Source organism: Oncorhynchus nerka, linkage group LG26 (assembly GCF_034236695.1).
Source record: "Oncorhynchus nerka isolate Pitt River linkage group LG26, Oner_Uvic_2.0, whole genome shotgun sequence".
NCBI lineage: Eukaryota > Metazoa > Chordata > Actinopteri > Salmoniformes > Salmonidae > Oncorhynchus > Oncorhynchus nerka.
Window position 1 is genome coordinate 32,535,862 of NC_088421.1, and position 24,641 is coordinate 32,560,502.

Sequence of the window (24,641 nt, forward strand, 5' to 3'; positions counted from 1 at the left end):
GTCTGCATAGCAATGATAGGAGAGACCATGTGAGGTTATGACAGAGCCAAGTGACTTGGTGTATAGCGAGAATAGGAGAGGGCCTAGAACAGAGCCCTGGGGGACACCAGTGGTGAGAGCGCGTGGTGAGGAGACAGATTCTCGCCACGCCACCTGGTAGGAGCGACCTTTCAGGTAGGACACAATCCAAGCATGGGCCGCGCCGGAGATGCCCAACTCGGAGAGGGTGGAGAGGAGGATCTGATGGTTCACAGTATCGAAGGCAGCCGATAGGTCTAGAAGGATGAGAGCAGAGGAGAGAGAGTTAGCTTTAGCAGTGCGGAGTGCCTCCGTGATACAGAGAAGAGCAGTCTCAGTTGAATGACTAGTCTTGAAACCTGACTGATTTGGATCAAGAAGGTCATTCTGAGAGAGATAGCGGGAGAGCTGGCCAAGGACGGCACGTTCAAGAGTTTTGGAGAGAAAAGAAAGAAGGGATACTGGTCTGTAGTTGTTGACATCGGAGGGATCGAGTGTAGGTTTTTTCAGAAGGGGTGCAACTCTCGCTCTCTTGAAGACGGGAGGGACGTAGCCAGCGGTCAGGGATGAGTTGATGAGCGAGGTGAGGTAAGGGAGAAAGTCACCGGAAATGGTCTGGAGTAGAGAGAAGGGGATAGGGTCAAGCGAGCAGGTTGTTGGGTGGCCGGCCGTCACAAGACGCGAGATGTCATCTGGAGAGAGAGGGGAGAAAGAGGTCAGAGCACAGGGTAGGGCAGTGTGAGCAGAACCAGCGGTGTCGTTTGACTTAGCAAACGAGGATCGGATGTCGTCGACCTTCTTTTCAAAATGGTTGACGAAGTCATCTGCAGAGAGGGAGGAGGGGGGGAGGGGAGGAGGATTCAGGAGGGAGGAGAAGGTGGCAAAGAGCTTCCTAGGGTTAGAGGCAGATGCTTGAAATTTAGAGTGGTAGAAAGTGGCTTTAGCAGCAGAGACAGAGGAGGAAAATGTAGAGAGGAGGGAGTGAAAGGATGCCAGGTCCGCAGGGAGGCGAGTTTTCCTCCATTTCCGCTCGGCTGCCCGGAGCCCTGTTCTGTGAGCTCGCAATGAGTCGTCGACTCATCGTACTACTCTACCATGCTGGTGATGGTACTATACTATACTGTACTACTCTACCATGCTGGTGTTGGTACTGTACTATACTGTACTACTCTACTATCCTAGTGTTGGTACTATGCTGTACTGTACTATACTGTACTACTCTACCATGCTGGTGTTGGTACTGTACTATACTGTACTACTCTACTATCCTAGTGTTGGTACTATGCTGTACTGTACTATACTGTACTACTCTACCATGCTGGTGTTGGTACTGTACTATACTGTACTACTCTACCATGCTGGTGTTGGTACTGTACTATAATGTACTACTCTACCATGCTGGTGTTGGTACTGTACTATAATGTACTACTCTACCATGCTGGTGTTGGTACTATACTGTACTGTACTACTCTACCATGCTGGTGTTGGTACTGTACTATACTGTACTACTCCACCATGCTGTTGTTGGTACTATACTGTACTGTACTACTCTACCATGCTGTTGTTGGTACTATACTATACTGTACTACTGTACCATGCTGTTGTTGGTACTATACTGTACTGTACTACTCTACCAGTAGTGGCTAGTGGCTTAACTCATCTCTAATATCATCTCCATGTCAGATACATTGTGGTCACATGGCCTTTGATTGATTGAGGTTACAATAAACACCAAAATACATCCTCTCATGTACAAATCTTCCATCAGCCAAACGCTTAACATACTGTAGGTTAAAAAAGAAAGCATGGATCTCGATCTACAAGGGACTAATATTATCACAGTGGGCAGCACCATCAACAGGTGAAAACCTGTAACTGCACTCTTCATGGAAGGTGAAAGGTTTGGGATAGTTACAGTATGCAGAGCTGGTAAGAGCTAGCATGCCTGTGCTCCTGACCACTATATTCTGTCCAGTCGCGGTCAGAAAGCTTTTTCCATCCACTTAGTTATTGAAATGTTTAGATTACTAGAATACTACAGTTCATATTTTATTACAGTCTATCTCAATCCCGTACAAGCATTTTTGTCGATTTTCATAACAAGAATCCACAAGAAACAGAACTTTGTGGGCTTTTGCAAAACAGTAAATCCGTTTTCAAGGTGAATTTGCTTCTCAAAACATAAGTAAATTCATCAAAAGAACATGACTGCCTGCAAGAACATTAACACAACCATAATTATCTCTCGAGTCCAAGCAGACAAAACAGGAAGTTAAAAGTATTTTAAAAATCCCAGTAGATCAACACATTTTATTTCTATTTCTATTTTTTGGTCACTAAATCCTGATGATTAAAATTGGAAACACAACTATCTAAAGGTGTGGAATGATGGACAAATACTCTGCTTTTATGCATATTTCACCAAACAATTTCATACACAGGAAATCAAATATAATTCCTGGTAAAAACATTGAAAAACAATAAGCACATTGTGTGCAGGACTCATTCATCGGTATCATCACAATCCAATTCCATGTATTCAATTCAAAAGTTGGTTAACTTTCCATAGCTACACAGAAACACAATTCACAATAGAACATGGAACAGTGAATACAATGGAGAAACACAACTGATATGAACATAAAGTCTAAATCCACACCAAAGCAAAGCTCTATACTGGAAGGTCACAATGTGGGAGAGGAAAAGGAACCCAACTTAATTGTTTGTGTCTCTGCATGTCCGCAGTACTGCAAAAAAATCATCATAACAATTAGACAGTCCCCATTGTCTAGATCTTCCCATATATTGTACATAGTATGACACTGATGGGATGATGTAGAATTTTGCCCAGTAGTATTTACTGATTGCCGGGAAATTTCACACATTTCTCTTCTGATGAAAACAATGTGTTAATAGTCCATGAATGGGTACTAAGGCAAGAAAATGATCAGAAGTTCTGTAAATGTACACTGAACAAAAATGTGAACGCAACATGTAAAGTGTTGGTCCCATGTTTCATGAGCTGAAATAAAAGATCCCAGAAGTGTTCCACACACACAAGGTTATTTCTCTCAAATGCTGAGCACATGTTTTTTTACAACCCTATTAGTGAGCATTTCTCCTTTGCCAAGATAATCCATCCACCTGACAGGTGTGACATATGTAGAAGCTGATTAAACATCATTACTTTGATTAAACATCATTACACAGGTGCACCTTGTGCTGTGAACAATAAAAGGCCACTCTAAAATGTTATTTTTTGTCATACAACACAATGCCACAAATGTTAGTTTTGAGGGAGCGTGCAATTGCCATGCTGACTGCAGGAATGTCCACCAGAGCTTTGCCAGAAAATGTAATGTTAATTTCATTACCATCAAATCAAATGTTATTTGTCACATGCACCGAATACAACAGGTGTAGATCTTACCGTGAAATGCTAACTTACAAGCCCTTAACCAACAATCCAGTTCAAGAAATAGAGTTAAGAAAATATTTACTAAATAAACTAAAGGAATTTTTAAAATAAAAGTAACAATAAAATAACAATAACGAGGCTATATACAGGGGGTACCGGTACCAAGTCAATGTGCAGGGGTACAGGTTAGTCGAGGTAATTTGTACATGTAGGTAGGGGTAAAGTGACTATGCATAGATAATAAACAGTGAGTAGCAGCAGTGTAAAAACAAAAGGGGGGAGTCAATGCAAATAGTCAGGGTGACCATTTAATTAATTGTTCAGCAGTCTTATGGCTTGGGGATAGAAGCTGTTAATTAAGGAGCCTTTTGGACCTAGACTTGGAGCTCCGGAACCACTTGCCGTGCAGTAGCAGAGAGAACAGTCTATGACTTGAGTGACTGGAGTCTTTGACAATTTTTTGGGCCTTCTTCAGACACTGCCAGGCATATAGGTCTTGGATGGCAGGAAGCTTGGTCCCAGTGATGTACTGGGCGTACGAACTACCCCCTGTAGCGCCTTATGGTCGGATGCTCTCGATGGTGTAGCTGTAGAACTTTTTGAGGATCTGGGACCCATGACAAATCTTTTTTGAGGGGGAAATGTTTTGTTGTGCCCTCTTCAGGACTGTGTTGATGTGTTTGGACCATGTTAGGTAGTGGTGATGTGGACAACAAGGAACTTGAAACTCTCGACCTGCTCCACTACAACCCATTCGATGTGAATGGTGGCGTGTTCGGCCCTCCTTTTCCTGTAGTCCACAATCATCTCCTCTGTCTTGCTCACATTGAGGGAGAGTTTGTTGCCCTGGCCTCCCTATAGGCTGTCTCATCATTGTCGGTGATCAGACCTACCACTGTTGTGCAAACTTAATGATGGTGTTGGAGTCGGGTGTGAACAGGGAGTACAGGAGGCGACTACCACAAGCCGCCGTCAACGTGGTTTTAGAGGATTGGGCACTACGTCCAACTGACCTCACAACCGCAGACCACGTGTATGGCGTCATGTGGGCGAGCGGTTTGCTGATGTCAACATTGCGAACAGAGTGCCCCATGGTGGCAGTGGGGTTATGGTATGGCAGGCATAAGCTACGGACAATGAACATAATTGCATTTTATCAATGGCAATTTGAATGCACAGAAATAAGGCCTATTTTGAGGCCCATTTTTTAAATGTATCTTTGACCAACAGATACAAATCTGTATTTGCAGTCATTTAAAATCCATAGATTAGGGCCTAATGAATGCATTTAAATTGACTGATTTCCTCATATGAACTGTAACTCAGACAATGCAAATAGTCCAGGTAACCATTTGGTTACCTGTTCAGGAGTCTTATGGCTTGGGGGTAAAGCTGTTGAGAAGCCTTTTTGTCCTAGACTTGGCACTCCGGCACTGCTTGCCATGCGGTAGTAGAGAGACCAGTCTATGACTGGGGTGGCTGGGGTCTGTGACAATTTCTAGGGCCTTCCTCTGACACCGCCTGGTGTAGAGGTCCTGGATGGCAGCTTTGCCCCAGTGATGTACTGGGCCGTACGCACTACCCTCTGAAGTGCCTTGCGGTCGGAGGCCGAGCAATTGCCGTACCAGGCAGTGATGTAACCGGTCAGGATGCTCTCGATGTTGCAGCTGTAGAACCTTTTGAGGATCTCAGGACCCATTCCAAGTCTTTTTAGTTTCCAGAGGGGGAATAGGTTTTGTCGTACCCTCTTCACGACTGTCTTGGTGTGTTTGGTCCAATCTAGTTTGTTGTTGATGTGGACACCCAAGAACTTGAAGCTCTCAACCTGCTCCACTACAGCCCCGTCGATGAGAATAAGGGCGTGCTCGGTGCTCCTTTTCCTGTAGTCCACAATCATCTCCTTAGTCTTGGTTACGTTGAAGGATAGGTTGTTATTCTGGCACCACCCGGCCAGGTCTCTGACCTCCTCCCTATAGGCTGTCTCGTCGTTGTCGGTGATCAGGCCTACCACTGTTGTGTCATCAGCAAACTTAATGATGGTGTTGGAGTCGTGTTTGGCTATGCAGTCGTGGGTGAACAGGGAGTACAGGAGGGGACTGAGCACGCACCCCTGGGGAGCTCCAGTGTTGAAGATCAGCGTGGCAGATGTGTTGCTACCTACCCTCACCACCTGGGGGCGGCCAGTCAGGAAGTCCAGGATCCAGTTGCAGAGGGAGGTGTTTAGTTCCAGGATCCTTAGCTTGGTGATGAGCTTTGAGGGTACTATGGTGTTGAACGCTGAGCTGTAGTCAATGAACAGCATTCTCACACAGATGTGCCTTTCGTCCAGGTGGGAAAGGGCAGTGTGGAGTGCAATAGAGATTGCAACATCTGTGGATCAACCAATCATGTTGTAAAGCAAAACATGTTGTAAAGCAAATTATAAAATGAGATTATCAACATGAAATTCATGAAATTGTAGGCTACTCCAAAATATGATCGATAAGTGATGGAAGGTATACTTTTGATTCTTCCCCTTGGATACTGCTGTAAGAGTAAGCCTACAACATATGAAAACAGTCATAGAAATCATTAATGTCTTCAAGGATCTCCTTATACTCTGCGGTATCCCGGTCCAGGTGCATCTCTCTTTTCACCCATATTTTGAGGTCTCTTGCTTGACCATCGTTGATTATCCCCTTGTTGAGATATTCATCGACCAGGTCAGTGTAGCCATATCTGTAGTAGCTCCTTGTGCCTTCATCAGACATGTCAACTTTACCCTCGGTACGTAGTGCGGCGTCAACAAATCCTACAATAAGAGTGCATATTTTCACATTTACAAGGGATTTTTACACGTTGAGAGAATGAATGTTAGTGATTCAAACACTAGTCCTTCTCGCTAGATCTGCACTATCAATCATCTAGCTAGGCTTGATGTGCATATCCGGTAATACACTCATATCTCCCGTAGACGGCTCATATATAAAAGCCTCCTCCATTCAGGCTGCAAATGCATAGTTTACATCGTTAACTAGCTGTAATGGGGAGAAGGCAGAAAATAACAGGGAAAATATGCATATCTTTATGAAACACATTTTTCCACCACCATTTTCATATTTTTAGACAATTTAGGATGCTGCACACAGCGTTCAGCCAATTGAAGGAGTCCAACATCCTAAATGATCAGAAAATACAAAAATGGTGTTGGAAATGTTGTTTGATAAAGAAAGTATGCATATTTTCCCTGTTTCCACCCGCCGCCCACCTTCTCGCCACTAAAGTGAGGAAAATGATGCCTTTACAGCCTGAATGGAGGATGCTTTATGTATGAGCTGGTCCATGGGGGACATGAGTGTATTACCTGGGAATACACATCAAGCCTAAATGACATAGCAGCAGGACATAGAGGTGCTGAGGGTGCTGCGCACCCACTGAAAAATCATAGTAAAACAAAAATTACACACAAAACAAATAATCTCACAAAAGTAGTGCACTGGGCCTTTTTCTATGTCAAATCACAGCTAAATGATAGTGCAGATCTAGTGCCGGGTGCGCTATCGGGTGCCTAGGCTACTACAAGTTCATAAAACAATCTAAAACATTGACGGAAAAACAAATACTGGATACCTTTGTAAGATTTATGTTTAACACTAAATATCCATATGATGAGGGAAAAATATACACTGCCGGTCAAAAGTTTTAGAACACCTACTCATTGAAGGTTTTTCTTTATTTGTACTATTTTCTACATTGTAGAATAATAGTGAAGACATCAAAACTATGAAATAACACATATGGAATCATATAGTAACCAAAAAAGTGTTAAACAAATCAAAATATATTTTAGATTTGAGATTATTCAAAGTAGCCACCCTTTGTCTTGATGACAGCTGTGCACACTGTTGGCATTCTCTCAACCAGCTTCACCTGGAATGCTTTTCCAACAGTCTTGAAGGAGTTCCCACATATGCTGAGGACTTGTTGGCTGCTTTTCTTTCACTCTGTGGTCCAACTCATCCCAAACCATCTCAATTTGTTTGAGGCCAGGTCATCTGATGCAGCACTCCATTATTCTCCTTCTTGGTAAAAATAGCTCTTACACAGTCTAGAGGTGTGTTGGGTCATTGTCCTGTTGAAAAACAAAGGATAGTCCCACTAAGCCCAAACCAGATGGGATGGTGTATCGCTGAAGAATGCTCTGGTAGCCATGCTGGTTAAGTGTGTTCTAAATAAATTCTAAATTCTAAATCATAGACAGTGTCACCAGCAAAGCACCCCCACACCATCACACCTCCTCCTCCATGCTTTACGGTGGGAAACACATGCAGAGATCATCCGTTCACCCACACCGTATCTCACAAAGACACACAGCGGTTGGAACCAAACATCTCCAATTTGGACGCTCTAATGTCCATTGCTCGTGTTTCTTGGCCCAAGCAAGTTTCCTTTTCTTATTGATGTCCTTTAGTAGTGGTTTATTTGCAGCAGTTCAACCATGAAGGCCTGATTCACACAGTCTCCTCTGAAGAGTTGATATTCAGATATGTTGGTTACTTGAACTCTGTGATTCATTTATTTGGGCTGCAACTTCTGAGGCAGGTAACTCTAATGAACTTATCCTCTGCAGCAGAGGTAACTGGGTCTTCCATTTCTGTGGCGGTCCTCACGAGAGCCAATTTCATCATAGTGTTTGATGGTTTTTGCAACTGCACTTGAAAAGTTCCTTATTGACTGACCTTCATGTCTTAAAGTAATGATGGACTGTCGTTTTTCTTTGCTTATTTGAGCTGTTATTGCCATAATTTGGACTTGGTCTTTTACCAAATAGGACTATCTTTCTGTATTCCACCCCTACCTTGTCACAGCCCAACTGATTGGCTCAAACGCATTAAGAAGGAAAGAAATTCCACAAATCATTTTTTTAACAAGGCACACCTGTTAATTGAAATGCATTCCAGGTGACTACCTCATGAAGCAGGTTGAGAGAATGCCAAGAGTGTGCAAAGCTGTCATCAAGGCAAAGGTGGCTATTTATTTTTTATTTTTTATTTTACCTTTATTTTACTAGGCAAGTCAGTTAAGAACAAATTTTTATTTTCAATGACGGCCTAGTAACAGTGGGTTAACTGCCTGTTCAGGGGCAGAACGACAGATTTGTACCTTGTCAGCTCGGGGGTGCAACCTTCCGGTTACTAGTCCAACACTCTAACCACTAGGCTACCCTGTTGAACACTTTTTTGGTTACTACATGATCCCATATGTGTTATTTCATAGTGTTGATGTCTTCACTATTATTCTACAATATAGAACATAGTAAAAATAAAGAAAAACCCTTGAAGGAATAGGTATTGTAAAACTTTTGACCGGTAGTGTATATATGTATATATATATTTTTACCAGCATCATATCTGAGCATCTGGGAAGCTATAGGATGACCGATGATAAAAGCTTGCGCCAGCATTTTTACTGCACAATCATCTTTTCCACTTAGCATTGTTTGTGTCAAAATCCACCTGTGAACAGGAGGGGTAAACATTAAAGATAACACACAGAGCAGGGGAGCTGCACAGGCAATGTCCAGAAACAACCTCTTACACTTACCCCCGTGGAATTTGTGGTTTTATGAAAATATGGGATAGGTATAATAGGATAGTAAAGAAAAATAATATGCCATTCAAAATCCTCAATGGAAACGGTTTAAAAAACAGTTACTTTCAGGAATTTTGTTAATTTATCATTTGTAACCAGAAAAGTCTGTCATTGTAAGGGTAAGAGGTTGTTTCTGTTTTTTTCCCCAATTTCCAATTAAGTTTACACTTGTTCAGTCCCACTCAAGCAGGGTTGGGGTCAATTCTGAATTGAAAAGTATAATTTAATTCCATGAAATTCAATGAAATTCAAATGGATTATTTATTCTATCACCATAGAAATGTTTATTTTGACATCATGTACAACCTGGTCTCAGAGTATATTGTATTATTCTGTACGTATCCATTTAATATGATAGGTTACGTTTCGCATGGTATGCCTTAAATTGTGGATGTCCATCACCCATTTCGTATGATATGGTACGGATTACAATTCATAATATATTACAAATTTGCAAAACGCACAATATGTTACAAAATGTACAATAATTCTAGCTAGGTGGCTAACATTAGCTAGCTAGCTAATGTTAGGTTAGGCTAGGGTTTAGGCTTAGAAATGAAGGTTAGGGTTAAGGAGTTAGATTAAAGGGTTAGGGGAATGAGTTAGCTAAAATGGTTAAGGTTCGGGTTAGGGAAGATTTAGTTAAAACAGTTAAGGTTAGGGTTAGGGGAAGGGGAAGGGTTAGCTAATATTCTAAGTAGTTGCAAAGTAGCTAAAAAGTAGTAAGTTGAAAAGTCGCTTATTAGCTAAAATACGAAACACACACCCACCCACCCATCCCAACCAACCAACCTACTTTCGTTTTTTGCCTTAAGTTACCATCTGTCTTATGTAACCATACCAAACGTAACATGTCATACTAAATTGTGTCCCGGATTTACATTCACTATGTTACGTCTAGACTATGAGACCAGGCTGTCATGTATGGTTACCAACACCATGTAGCATACATTTAATTTTAAAAATGCATTCTCCTAAAACAATATTAAATAATTACAGTGGCCTGCAAATATTCTAAGATCATATTGTGGGTTGTCTATAATAATTCATAAATCCCTCAATATTTTTTAATATCAGATCATTTTTGGCAAGAATGCATTACATCAAACACTACAGTATGGAAGGGAACAATCTAACATCTCATATAATAAAACAAATATTTGGAATGGTATGTGTATTTACTGCATTAATAAGTGGCATATCCTTTGGATAAAACATTTGTTTCATGTCTCAGTGGATTTGGCTTGAATTGCTTTGAATGAAATTATACTTCCTGCAATTGAAATTCAATTCAAATCATGTTTCCTGAATTGACCCCAACCCTGCGCTCAAGGATTAATAACTATTTACAATCTTTAAGGGGAGGGAACTAGTACACATATCGGGGGAAAGCTTTGAGCATTTCTAAAGCATTCACCTGCATATTTTAGATTCTTTGCTGCTACCAGTGGTCAGAGCATCTCTGTGATCCTGGTAAAGAACCCTCATGGTTAACAGTTTCTGTCCAGTTGGGTCATTAACAAGGCTCATGATCATCTCATGAAGCTTTGGATTCACTTGTAGGAGACGATCCAGTTGTACATTGTTTAGGGCCTTCTTCAGAGAATCTTTAGGTGGAATATGGTCTGCCTCTGTAATGCCTTCATTCTCCTTATCACACCAAGTAGGTCGACATTTTTTGTCACTTATGAGGAGAGAAGAAGAATTAGTAGGTCAGGTTTACATCATTTGTTTAACCTCGTCCCCAGTCTCGAATTGCTGGCGTGTAGAGCCTGGTAACAGTGTGGGACTATTTGGAATTCAGGGGGTGTGGATTTACTGAGTGAAATGCTAATCAATTTAAATTCTGAGTGAATCACACGATTATGAGGCGTGGCTCTAAATCGAGACGGGAATGGAGAGCGAGCCTGTGACAGTAGATGGGACCTAAATAATGTTTAAAAATCGGCGAGGAAAATTTATGTTAAATCACATTGACCATATTATTTTTGAGAAGCTCAATTGAAAACTATTTCTAAGATGCGTACTTTCCGATTTTCTAAGGTCACTTTAAATCACTTGTGGTGCTGGCGTTTGAAGTCCACAATGTAGGGGGAGGTTCTAAGGATTATGCTAGAGGATGGACTGAGAGATCATTCAATTAAAACCAGAGGTTGTTTCATCCGCTTCTGCCATAGACAACTATTCAACTTCTGAGGCCCTGTGAAACCATATGGTTCGATAGAGAGCCAGCTGGTGGACGAGATTATTAGTTTGTCAATGCAGTTGGAATTATATACATGCTGTCATGAACATTATGTCCTAGGCCTATCCATAACAAGGCCTATTGTATTCAGCTATCAAAGTAGACTTTAATCTAAACCCCTTTTAAACATTGTGTGTTTGTTGTTCATCTATTTCTTCTGCGTCCATTGATAGTAACCATTAGTCTGTGTGATTAACGCTAGCAATGTTTGCGGATCCCGAAGGGGTTCACAAGCTTTTTTTCTCACAAAAACGTTGGTCGAGTTCGAATGATTTGAGCTACAAACTATTGAGACTCTCACAAACATGTACTTGTAATCTGTTTTGCTCTATAACGCTCACAAGCTACACAATAGTAGTTTGAAGGTAAAGAGTTATTCTACATAGAAGATCAAAGGAAATCAATAGGGTCTATAATACTCTAATAAGTTCACATAGTTGCTGTTACAAACTCCAAACTCCACACAGTTGTCACTGACTAGTTAAATATTAATTTCCCAATGAGCAAACACTTTCTATACTTACTACATTCTTATAAATTGTTTTTAATCAGGTTCTTGTTTGGCGGACCTTATTTTTCTTATTGACATCCATCAATAAAACTCATGAATGCTACTGTTTTTGTAATTTACTTGTAGCCCTGGTTGTCCTGAAAATAAACTGCTGAAACACTTCACTGTGAGGCTAAATATAAGGGTTGGACATGCAGATAAATGACAGTAGTGATTTCTATTTTTTTTTTAACACATATTTAACACCTTATTTTTGGGGGCACAAAACTACCTCTCCTACTTCCATTAGCTTGTATGGGTTACCATCAGACTACCATTGTTTGTATGGGTTACCATCAGACTTCCATTAGCTTGTATGGGTTACCATCAGACTTCCATTAGCTTGTATGGGTTACCATCATACTTCCATTAGCTTGTATGGGTTACCATCAGACTTCCATTGTTTGTATGGGTTACCATCAGACTTCCATTGTTTGTATGGGTTACCATCAGACTTCCATTAGCTTGTATGGGTTACCATCAGACTTCCATTAGCTTGTATGGGTTACCATCAGACTTCCATTAGCTTGTATGGGTTACCATCATACTTCCATTAGCTTGTATGGGTTACCATCAGACTTCCATTGTTTGTATGGGTTACCATCATACTTCCATTAGCTTGTATGGGTTACCATCAGACTTCCATTAGCTTGTATGGGTTACCATCAGACTTCCATTGTTTGTATGAGTTACCATCAGACTTCCATTAGCTTGTATGGGTTACCATCAGACTTCCATTAGCTTGTATGGGTTACCATCAGACTTCCATTGTTTGTATGGGTTACCATCATACTTCCATTAGCTTGTATGGGTTACCATCAGACTTCCATTGTTTGTATGAGTTACCATCAGACTTCCATTAGCTTGTATGGGTTACCATCAGACTTCCATTAGCTTGTATGGGTTACCATCAGACTTCCATTAGCTTGTATGGGTTACCATCAGACTTCCATTAGCTTGTATGGGTTACCATCAGACTTCCATTAGCTTGTATGGGTTACCATCAGACTTCCATTAGCTTGTATTGGTTAACTTCAGACGAGTACTGGGACACTTGTGTGGGTCAAAGAGAAAAACAGAGAACACCATCGTGTTTATTCTTCACTTTCTATAAGTTTGTAGGCCAAACCTTCTGGACGCTACAGACGTTTTCGTGAGAAGACCGAGTTTTGGGATGTCTCATGGTCTGTAGTTCGGCCACCTTCCACTACAGATGTGGAACGCTGACATAGGCGGATGCTGTGGGTTGAGATGCAGCCCACGCCAAAATATCTGTTATCTTCACTTTAAACTGACAGATTTTGATGGGGATATTTTTATTATGTTACTTAGACTGACACACAGGTCCGTCAATAGACTCGGATTAAGTTTAAGGTCACAAATCACACTGAAGGAAAGTGAGGTGGACTTGTCTGCAACCAAAAATGGATCCACCATGGTTCTGCCTTTCACACTAGTCATCCACCCAGAACCCAGAACATCGAGTAGATGGCTGAAGTATTCCGCTCACACAGTAATTGATTCTGGGTTGATGAGATTAGGCCTTGGTCTACCTGTAACTCCACACAAAAATGTACTCAAATGAAGGACTTACTCTTTATATTTGTGAACATGTCCAAGGCCGTAACCTTTTATTATGTCATCCTCATGTTCGTCATGACGGCACTGTTCTACTCTCTTCTTCCTAGAGTTTCCAGTTCTTCCAGAAGCTTCATTCGACTTTTCCTCCTTCAACCGTGTTCTCTCGTCACCAAAACACTTGTGACTTCCTGGAGAAATAGAACGTTTCTCCTCTCTGTTCTTTTTAACCACTTGAATCAATATAACCACCCCTACCAGCGCTGCTGCCCCCCACCCTACTGGCCCCAAGAACTCTAACAGCCCGGCTGGAAGACCCATTTCAACTCCTGGTAGTCTGCAATGTCTTGTAGCCCAACTCTTGGTTCTCAGCAAATGTGTCCTCTCTGATCTTAACTGTGAAAAGTTATAATCTTGACACACAGGTTTGTCATGCGGCTTGTGGGATGGGGCGGAGTTGTGCAATATTATGACCAATGAGTCCAAATTCTAAGTGTGTGTGTGGGTGCGTGTTTCTAAGTGAAAGAGAAAGAGATATTTTATACATTACTGGGTGAGGAGTGCCTGGATACATACACACATGCGCACACCCACATACTGTACACACACATTCAAACAGAAATATGCTATGTGGAACAAACATGTCTCTCTGACATGGAGATCAAGGAATCATGTCGTCTCTTTTCATGGCCTTTCTATCTGCAATTCAATATTTGGTTGTGTGTTTCTACGCTTCGACCTAGGTCTACCTGTACTTCCACACGAAAATTAAGCAAAATTATAGACCTACTCTTTAAACACACTTCGATTTTTATTTTATTTTTATAGCTGTGGCAGCTGTTGTACTTTAGAGTTTCTAGAGAAGTTAAAGTTCTACTTATCAACAAATGGGTAATATAATATCCATTTTCAAGGTGTCTAGTATCATTCAGTGAAGTTTCATATGATTTCTGGAAATGGTCACAAGACCACAAGAACATTTGTCCAAGGTGTACTTATACAGACAGCTTTGGCACCAGAAGTCAGCATTCAGCTTTAAAAACAAAAACATTGTTCAAATAAAGTATTATGATGGATTAATAGCTTATTGATAATTTAGAGAGCATTGTGCCTAAATGTATAAATATTAGTAAGCTATTCATAAATGGTATTTTATCAATTCATAAACACTCTTATAAATGATGTATTAATGATTAACAAGATCCATTAAAAGGTGTTTGATAATTGTATTTTCATACTTTATGGTTAATTTATAAACTAGATATAAATGAATTATTATTGCAATTACAAGCCAGTTGTAACAGACCTGTCATTGGTTCATGAAATCATTAAGAGAGCATTAGTTAACAGTCGGCAGATGATTTAGATACTGTATATATTAATACGTATAATTATACATATAATGAATTGGATATATAGTAATGTTTAATAAGTGTGTTCATACATATTATCGTCAACACTTTTAATACTGCAATGAGTGATTAATAGGGATACTTACAACACATATGGGTAGTTGACATGACGACCCATTGTTTTGTCCATGGTGGCAAACACAAATAGCTTAGATTTTGTTTTAATTGTATCATGAGTATTCTTAGGCAATGTTTTCTTACAATTTCGAACCAAACATGACAATTGTCCCATGGTGTGACTGTCCCATGTAAGGTAGTGGAACATTGAACTTCAGTAAATGAATTAAAATAATGAATCAAATTCCCTTCACTTACTCTTTTAGTTATAGCACATACGTTTATTTCAAGAAACAATAGTCCATATTTCCATATAGTTCTGGTTGATTATATTTTGTCCCTAAAAGCAATGTCCACTTGGTGTAACACAATTCAGATCCTCAAGAAGTTCTAAAGCTGCACCATCGAGAGCATTCTGACTGGTTGCATCACTGCCTGGTATGGCAACAGCTCTGCCTCCGACCGCAAGGCACTAGAGAGGGTAGTGAGTACGGCCCAGTACATCACTGGGGCCAAGCTTCCTGCCATACAGGAACTCTTATACCATGTGGTGTCAGAGGAACGCTCTAAAAATTGTCAAAGAACCTAGTCATAGACTGTTCTCTCTGCTACCGCACGGCAAGCGGTACCGGAGCACCAAGTCTAGGTCCAAAAGGCTCCTTAACAGCTTCCACCCCCAAGCCATAAGACTCCTGAACAGCTATTCAAATGGCTACTCAGCTATTCAAATGGCTAAATGACTATCTGCATTCATGGTTGTCGCTCCCTGCATTAGACCATCCATCCCCTTCCTCCTTCTCTGTCTGTCCTACCAGTTTCACTCCTCTTGACCATGAGCCACGTGATCCACCCTGGGAGGCCCCCCATCATTCGTGCTTCTTTTGGAGACTGTTCCCCCCTTTTCTACCTGGTTGATCCTGCCATATTCTTGTCCCCCAAAGATTAAGCCATGCAAGTCTTAGTACACACGGAGGGTACAGTGAAACTGTGAATGGCTCATTCAATCTGTTGTGGTTCCATTGATCGCCCCAATGTTACTTGGATAGCTGTGGTAATCCTAGAGATAAGATATGCCAACAAGTGTTGACCTTCAGGGACACATGCATTTATCAGACCCAAAACCCATACAGGGTGCTCTCGGGTGCCCTGGGCGCTTTTGGTGAAGCTTTGTGCCACTGGCGTCTCATTCTAATGTCTGCCCTATCAACTTTCGATGGTACTTTCTGTGCCTACCATGGTAACCACGGGTAACGGGGTAATTAGGGTTTGATTCCGGAGAGGGAATCTGAGAAACGGCTACCACATCCGAGGAAGGCAGCAGGCATGCAAATTACCCCCTCCCGACTCGGATAGGTAGTGATGAAAAATAACAAAACAGGACTCTTTCAAGGCACTGTAATTGGAATGAATACGCTTTAAATCCTTTAACGAGGATCCATTACTGATTTACAAGGATTTTTACAGTGGTCAGAAACCTGTGAAAGTTTCCTTAATTATGTTTTAACAGTACAATGACTGCCTGATGTGTATTGTTGTCACGTGTGCTCCCTCTCCGGCCTCTAGGTCACCAGGCTCCTCGTTATGGAGCACAGCTGTCACCATTGTTATGTGCATAATGACACTCACCTGGACTCCATCACCTCCTTGATTACCTGCCCTTTATATGTCACTCCCTTTGGTTTCTTCACCAGGCGTCATTGTTGTTTCATGTCGGTGCGTTGTTCGTGTTTCTTGTTTTGGTCATTAAATGTATTCACTCCCTGAACTTGCTTCCCGACTCTCAGCGTACATCGTTACAATTGTCCATTGGTGTGTCATAATTATGGACAAAACACACGTCAGCGTTGATCCCATTTATTTACCAGGACCTCAGAGTTGTTTTATGAAAGAGGACGGCACCATCAACAGGTGGACACCTGCTACTGCACTCTTCAGGTAGATGAAGGATCTGTGGAAGTAGAGGGTTTTACACACAGCTAAACAGAAGATTTAATACAAATTAGAAAGTAATGTCCACTCACTGTCTGCTGCTTCCAAAATAGATTATATTTTAATGACGGTTTTCCCAGACATTGAGCTAGTGCGTACTGCATAATGTTACAATAACTGCAGAGAATCAGGAAATCTAAACATTTTGCAGAGAATCTATAGGCTGTACATTTACCAAATGCAACAGGCAGACAGGATCTACTACTAGTACACTGCTGAACATAATCAACCAGGCACAGACTATACAGTAGGCCAAAAAAACTTTGCAACAATTATCAACAATAAATTAAACTCCTCATTATGATATTTATACTGTTAGATTCTGAACAAACGGAGCAAAAACTCAAACGGACGACTACACAAAGCTCAAACCAAGTTTATTCACCCACTGGGTCATACAGCTGCAAAGACAAGGCATGATTACACAAGCAGATATATTTATTACCTTCTAATATGTGGGATCATGTCCTTACACATCTAGACAGCCAATACATCGCTGTTGCTAGGCAGAAACATAATTGGTTCCTCTCACTGGTGTAGTTATAGCACTGCCTGATACTAAAACCTTCATGCATGGAAGTATATGTGTGAAATAGGACGGCAGTATGTTAGAGTTGTGTCAATTCAAATCTGGTATCAGGATAAATATGACAATGAGTCACCGATTGTATACTATGTATTTTTTAGTAGCTAAGCAATAAATGGTAAATGCAATTTTCGTATATACGAGCTCTCTGTCCCACCTCGCAGGGCAAACAGAGAACTGACTTGTTCCTGACAAAGATATTATAATATACCCTGATGACAGTAGTAGTTCCAGCTTCCGAGCCGGCCTGTCAGAGTAGAGACTGGGCGTGGTTTAAACTCACCCAGCCTATCGTTGATTGTTGTCGTACGAGCTGGTACCAGCCCCCGGGCGCTCCAGTTGATAGATGTAACTTGCTGTGTCGAGTATCTATGTGCTCATTCCCTAGATACCATTATCACATATCTGGTTTCTGTTATTGTTAAGTTTGAGTTCTAACAAAAACAGTCTGTGGTTTGCTACACTACGTTCTGTATGTGTCCGTTTTTATGTTATTCTGTATTTTTCCATCATGAGAAAGTCCCATGGCCCTGAAACTGTTAACAATGTTTCAAGTCAGCTATGTTGCATAACACCTACATACATGCACACAAGCCAACAGCAGATAATATTCAATCACATATATGGTAACAGGCTATAGTGCATAACACAGAATCCTCATAAGTAGGAGAGTCGTTGTGGTGGGTCTCTCTGGCCTGCCTCCCAGAGGTTTCTTATCACTTCATTTGTTGACTTGACCTCGAGATGCATTCCTCGCCCCTCCCTAGTTCCTCAGCTGGCCTGCCTTATCAGAGACTAACTATTGCCCTTCGACTCCCTCCTTAGAAACATGGAGCAGAATATGAACTTTCTACACTGTAACTTTCCACAAGTCCCTATCTACCCTTCCTTGACCCCAGCATATGCATTCCTTATACATGCAAATTAATCAATGAGTTCTAGAATGGCAACGTGAATTAGTATATTTCAAACTAGAATCCAACTATACTGAATTCCATAATTTGCATATCATAGAAACGTTTTTAACTTGGGAACTCCCGTTACACGGACCCAAACATCTATGCAGGTGCGCTATCGTACATAAATGTATTTCTAAATGTATTTTGCGACGCGTCCGGTCTGGTCAGCATGTTAGATTACACAATCTGTATTTACTGTGTTGTCTGAGTTTGTTTGCCATTTCTACCACCGGAAAACACAAACATGACGTTTAATGTAATCAAGGATCTCCTTATACTCTTGGGTATCCCGGTCCAGGTGCATCTCTCTTTCCACCCATGAAATGAGCTCTTTTGCTTGATTCTGGTTGATTATCCCCTTCCTGTGGTATGCTTCGACCAGCTCAATGTAGCCATATCTGTAGTAGTGCCTTGTTCCTTCATCAGACATGTCAATGTTACCCTCGGTATATGGTGCGGCCAATCCTAGAGAAGTACATCGTTTCAAATAGGGAAAATTTGAACTGAAATTTTACTCAAAAAGCAATTATTTATTTTTATGTTTAAAAAATATGTTTTTCATTAGTCCATTTTTGATGAAATCCCAAATTGTCCCACACATTCAAGGCATTTAGCTTCAAGTCGCCAGGAAAGCAAGAGCAAGTGTTGATAACAGTATTCTAGGAACTAAACAAGTTTCCTATTGGTCTAGCTCTGATGCTCCATTATTCAAAATTATGATATTCTGAGACCATATCAATGGTGGACTGGTGAGAAATAGACTGTATGCATATCTTAGTTTAAAAAAAAAAAATACTCCTAAAATAACATACAGGCAAACTCAGCGACTAAGACAAACTTAGTGAAAATGTTACTTTTGTAAGCGACACTAAAGATCTACAGTGTCTACTGTAAGATGAGGGAACAGGGAAATAATCCATGTCTTTACCTGCGTCTTCTCTGAGCTGCCAGGAAGATATAGGATGACCCATGATAAAAGCCTTCCTCAGCATAAGTGCAGCATCTCCGTCTACGATTGTCTCTGCCAGCAGATGACTAGAACACAGAAAACATGACAACGGAAAAGGTGATGACCACACCTATGTTTTGATGGCTGAGAATAACTACGGTGCCATGTACGACGTCACACATCATCATCATAGTGGCCATTTTGCTATTCTGCCATAACTGGACAATGTATTTTCCTTGATATCTGCTAAACCATACAGGATAACACAGAAAAGGTGTTGCCTACTCTAAAGCATTCACCTGGATACTTGAGATTCCCTGCTGTTTCCAGTAGTCAGCGCATCTCTGTGATCCTGGTAAAGAACCCTCATGGTTAACAGGTTCTGTCCAGTTGGGTCATAATCAAGGCTCATGATCATCTCATGAAGCCTTGGATTCACTTGTCGGAGACGATCCAGTCGTTCATGGTTTCGGGCTATCCTCAGAGAAGCCAATGGTGGAATATGGTCTGCCTCTGCCATGCGAAAGTTACCCGGACCAAACTGAGATGGTCTACCTTTTTTAACACTTATGAGGATAGAACAGGAAGTATCAGTGGGCTAACATCATTCTTGTGTCAATTCAAAAGGAATTAATAAATGTAATAGGAATTATATCATGAAAATAATGGCCTAGGGTAGGCCTATCCATGCTCTTATGAATAAAAAGGCACATTGTACTCAGTAAAGAAGACTTGATAGAAATATGTAAAAAATTATAGACCTACTTTTTATAAGTGTCAACCACTCCAAGGCCGTAAGCAATTATGATGGTAGTTTCATTGTTGCTCTGCTGTCCTTCTGTATTCTTGCTGGCAGCATTTCCAGTGGGTTCATTTCCAGAATCTTTATTTGACTTTACCTTCACGGAATGTGTAATTATGGGACTTCCTGGATGATATGAAGGTTTCTTATGAATCGCCTTAATCCATATAAAGCCCCCTACTGCGACTGTTCCCAATGCTACTGGAAACGCAAGGGGCCCCAAAAACGGTATCAAACCCAAGGCTGGAAGACCCATTTCAACTCTTGGTAGCCTACAATGTCTTGTAGCCCAACTCTGGTTTCTCAGCAAATGTCCTCTCTGAGCTGAGCTCTTATACTCTTGACGCAGTTAGAAATGTTTGCCAGCTGGCACAGAACAGTGGTGGTGCTGTAGAGCAGCAAATGACCAATGAGTCATGAAGTTTATAAATAGGCCTCTTTGTTTGTGTTGGAAAAGGCAGGCCATGGGGAGGAATGCTCAAACTTGGAATTGCTGGAGAAGAGCTCATATCCACATTCTGAACTTATGTACTTTAAGGGAGAACTTGTAGGATAGCAAGGGTTTGAACAGGGGTTTATTAAGTGGGTGGGGCGATGTTCTGAGTGTTCCATATAGAAATGCAATGTATAGAGCAGCTCACATGATGCCCTACTGTTTATGACTGAGAATCATGCCTGTTCCACACTTTCTATCTAAATGTTCTAGAATGGCGCACCCTCCCAAACAGCCCAAGGTGTATAGTTATGGAATGGTTCATTTATAAATGCTACAGTAGAATAAAGTGCTTCAAGCAAACACTGTTGGTGAAGAATCACTAACATAATGACAACATCCTTCCCTGACAACATCCTTTCCTTCCCTAACATCCTTCCTTGACCAAATGTTTGGGCCTGTGTTATTTACATACAAGTCAGACACGCAGCTGATCTACATGTATATCTATCTACTAGGTCTATATACAGTATTTATATTTTATGAACCTGTTTTTAAAAGGTTGGTACAAACCTTTACATTTCCTTGGTTAATAACCTCTTAAAGTTTTAAAGCCTTTGGAAGGAAGGGGGGGTCTCTGGATCCACTACTGGTACACTGCTGTGCATTATCAACCAAACACCTAAAACATCATCTGTGGTACAGATGGTGCAATTTTGAAATTTGGTTGTGCATCAGCAGTCACCTACAATTAGCCAATGTCAGCTACATGAGTCTAGGGCCAGCTGTCTAAACTTGTAGTCAGCAATGGTAAAGGTTTGTAAGGTTTGAAATGTAAAGGTTTATTCCAACCTTTTAAAAACACGTTCATAAAATATAAATTCCTACCTTTTTAAAGGTATAGATTAGGGCCTAATTTATTTATTTAAATTGGCTGATTTCCTTATATGAACGGTAAGTAAGTACAAACTTTGAAATTGTTGCAAGTTGAGTTTCTATTTATTTTCAGTATATATAAAGAGACTATTGGGGGTCGGGGTAACAGAATGTTTTTGAACGAGGCAAGGTCACAGGATTCACAACCACTGGATGACTCCATGGAGGGGTTGTCGTGATTGGCCCAAGTCCTGGTGACCTAATGACTCCTCCAGTCCCCCAGCAGGACTCTGCTGGTCGTAAAACAAAGAATCAGAAGGAGAAAAATCATCAGCAGCAGAAGAAGAGCCAGCCTCGAGCAGCTGGAATACAGCATGACCCATTAAAAGTACAGATATTCTGCTGCAGGAGGGTGGAAGTTCACCTTATATGGAAGCAACCTGTTGAACTCAAGCCCTGAGTCAGAGCTGATAGAGCTGTAGAACAGCAGGTGGGAGGAGACATCACCGTGGGTCGTCGTCATGTGTGAAGGGGAAAAGGTGTCATCTAACATTGTTTAATGAACAGCATCACGTGAAGGGAAATGATGTGTTGTATAACTCTATTTGAGGAAGGCAGGGGCTTAATTGCCAGAAGAGTGCAGAATGTGGGTCATTGACACCTTGAAGTGTTGTAATGAGGAAAGCTATAGGGTAAGATAGAACTATTAAAAGTCATTGTAAAGGTTTTGTGAAAGAGAGTTAAAGAAGCAAACAACCTCTTCTGAAAGAACCAAATTGTATTGAAAACAAATATATATATATATATATATATATCACTTGTGAAGCCAAACATGAAGTCTTACTGGTTTTCCCTAACTAGTTACTCTATTGGTTGAATAGTGTTCAGGAGAAAAGGGAACACTGATAACAACCTTAGCTTAAGGGGCTCTACCATAGGTAGCCCGTTACCAGACCATTATTGTGGGCTCAAGCAGGAAACCAAAAGGGGCTTGGTGTTTAAGGTACACATAAAGGACACTGGGAGTCTAGCCTGTTGAGCATGAGTCCTTTGCCCAGACGAAGTGCTGAACCCCTGCCTTTGACCAGAGAAAACTGTTTGAAGCCTGATACGCAGGACTTATCGAGTGTGACCCACCCGTGAGCGTATTCTCCGGTCAGGTAAACAGGGAGGTCCAGCCGTTAGCAAGAGAGTCTGAGATTATAACATGCCAGCAGCTCCTTGTCAACAGGAGGGGGAGGAATTAGACAGAACACAGAGCTGGGGAACATCGCAGAAAAGTCCAATATACTGATTGACACATCTCTGCCACCTGTAACACAGAAAACATCACAGAAAAGTCCAATATACTGATTGACACATCTCTGCCACCTGTAACACAGAAAACATCACAGAAAAGTCCAATATACTGATTGACACATCTCTGCCACCTATAACACAGAAAACATCACAGAAAAGTCCAATATACTGATTGACACATCTCTGCCACCTGTAACACAGAAAACATCACAGAAAAGCTGCCCCCCCTCTTTGCCCTCAGAACAGCGTCAATTTAATCGGGGCATGCTCTCTGCAAGGTGTTGAAAGCATTCATGTTAACTCCAATGCTTCCCACAGTTGTGTCAAGTTGGCTGGATGTCCTATGGGTGGTGGACCATTCTTGATACATGCCGGAAACTGTTGAGCGTGAAAAACCCACCCCCCTGGCACCTACTACCATATCCCGTTCAAAGCCACTTCAATATTTTGTCTTGGCCATTCACCTGATGGTTTATTATGGACCCTTAAAATAAAATGTTACCCATCAGATCCTACTTGTAAATGAATAAACATTTATATTTGACAAAGAAGAAAATCACTGAATAAATGCCTTATAGATGACAATTGGCTTATATTATACCTTATAACAGCCTAACTACATATTTCAAATGATTCCCTGTCATGTGTTCCCCCCTGCCCACTTAGCTAAGGGATGAAATATTAGGCTACCAATAACTGAATAGAAGAAAACAGAGAGAGAGAAGGAGAGATTGTCAGTCCCTTGATGTTTGGGCTGTATAATACAGCCAATGGATACATTAAGGAACTGGCTGTTTCTCTCTCTGTCTCTGTTTTCTCCTATTGAATTCAATATGAAACCTTATGTGTTTGTCATAGAACGATGCCAGGACTAGTTTAAGTGGATGTAGATCGTTTTCCAGCATTGTGCTTCGTCTGAGTATCTGTCTGCCAAGAAGTGACGGGCCTTTCAGGGAATGAAATAGGTGGGACTTTCCAGTCTCCAGTGGAAGTGGCTATGTAATGTAATTCAACACCAAAGTCTATCTTTACCAGAGATCATAAACTAAGACCCACTTGCTGGCTGAAGAGACTGAGATTCAGAAGTGAATAAACATTGATAAAACAATTGAAATACACACAGTTCCCGAATTTAACTTTAACAGAGGATTATTTGGCAATTATTATTCATTAATTTAGTGTTTCTTGTCATACTTGTATTTAATAAAAAGCAGTAGCACTGTATTTAATGTCTAATAGATGGCTATTGGCTTATGTGTTATAAAAGCCAATCTAACTACTTTTTAGGCTATTTAATCCCAGGACACTTCATCCACTGTCCTGCACACCTTCAGCAGCACAGAGACTCCAGACAATCCTACTGCTCTACCATTACTGTGACTCCATACCCCTGCTGCTCACCTTACTGTATATATATATCTACCTTAACATTGGAGAGGGGAGCTGGGGAGCAGGGTCAGAGTATATTCTATAGTACTCTATATCAGAGAATACTAAAATACCCTCCTTAGTGTATTTGTGTTGTTTTTCAAATGAGTTATATTCTACACAGGATAACTCTTTCTGCTCAGAGGTCAAACACACTGAATTCCCACCTCGAGGGATGAATTTGAGTGAGCTGCTGAATATTCAGGAGTAGCAGAGTCCCTCTCTTGCTCCGTCATATAAGAACTCATGACCCAGTCCATTTCCACACAACAGACCTGAAACAAACCACATCCAGGAAGGATTCCCTCTGTTTTAACATTCTGTATCCTTGTTAAAAGGGGACACATAAAACATGTTAAATACCTTCTGTTGTAAAATGAGTTGGTGGAAAACTAAAACCTCCACTGACAA

General features: G+C 41.0%; 1 long non-coding RNA gene across 1 annotated transcript; it reads right to left on the minus strand.

Annotated features, from left to right (window-relative positions):
* Window positions 1-17,258: 17,258 nt before the first annotated feature.
* Window positions 17,259-20,543, minus strand: LOC115117001 (uncharacterized). Its single transcript, XR_010461225.1, has 4 exons — window positions 20,158-20,543; window positions 19,692-19,958; window positions 19,372-19,478; window positions 17,259-18,908 (listed from the first exon to the last, which is right to left on the minus strand). It is a non-coding gene; the product is annotated as an uncharacterized LOC115117001 (long non-coding RNA).
* Between the last annotated feature and the right edge of the window lie 4,098 nt (window positions 20,544-24,641).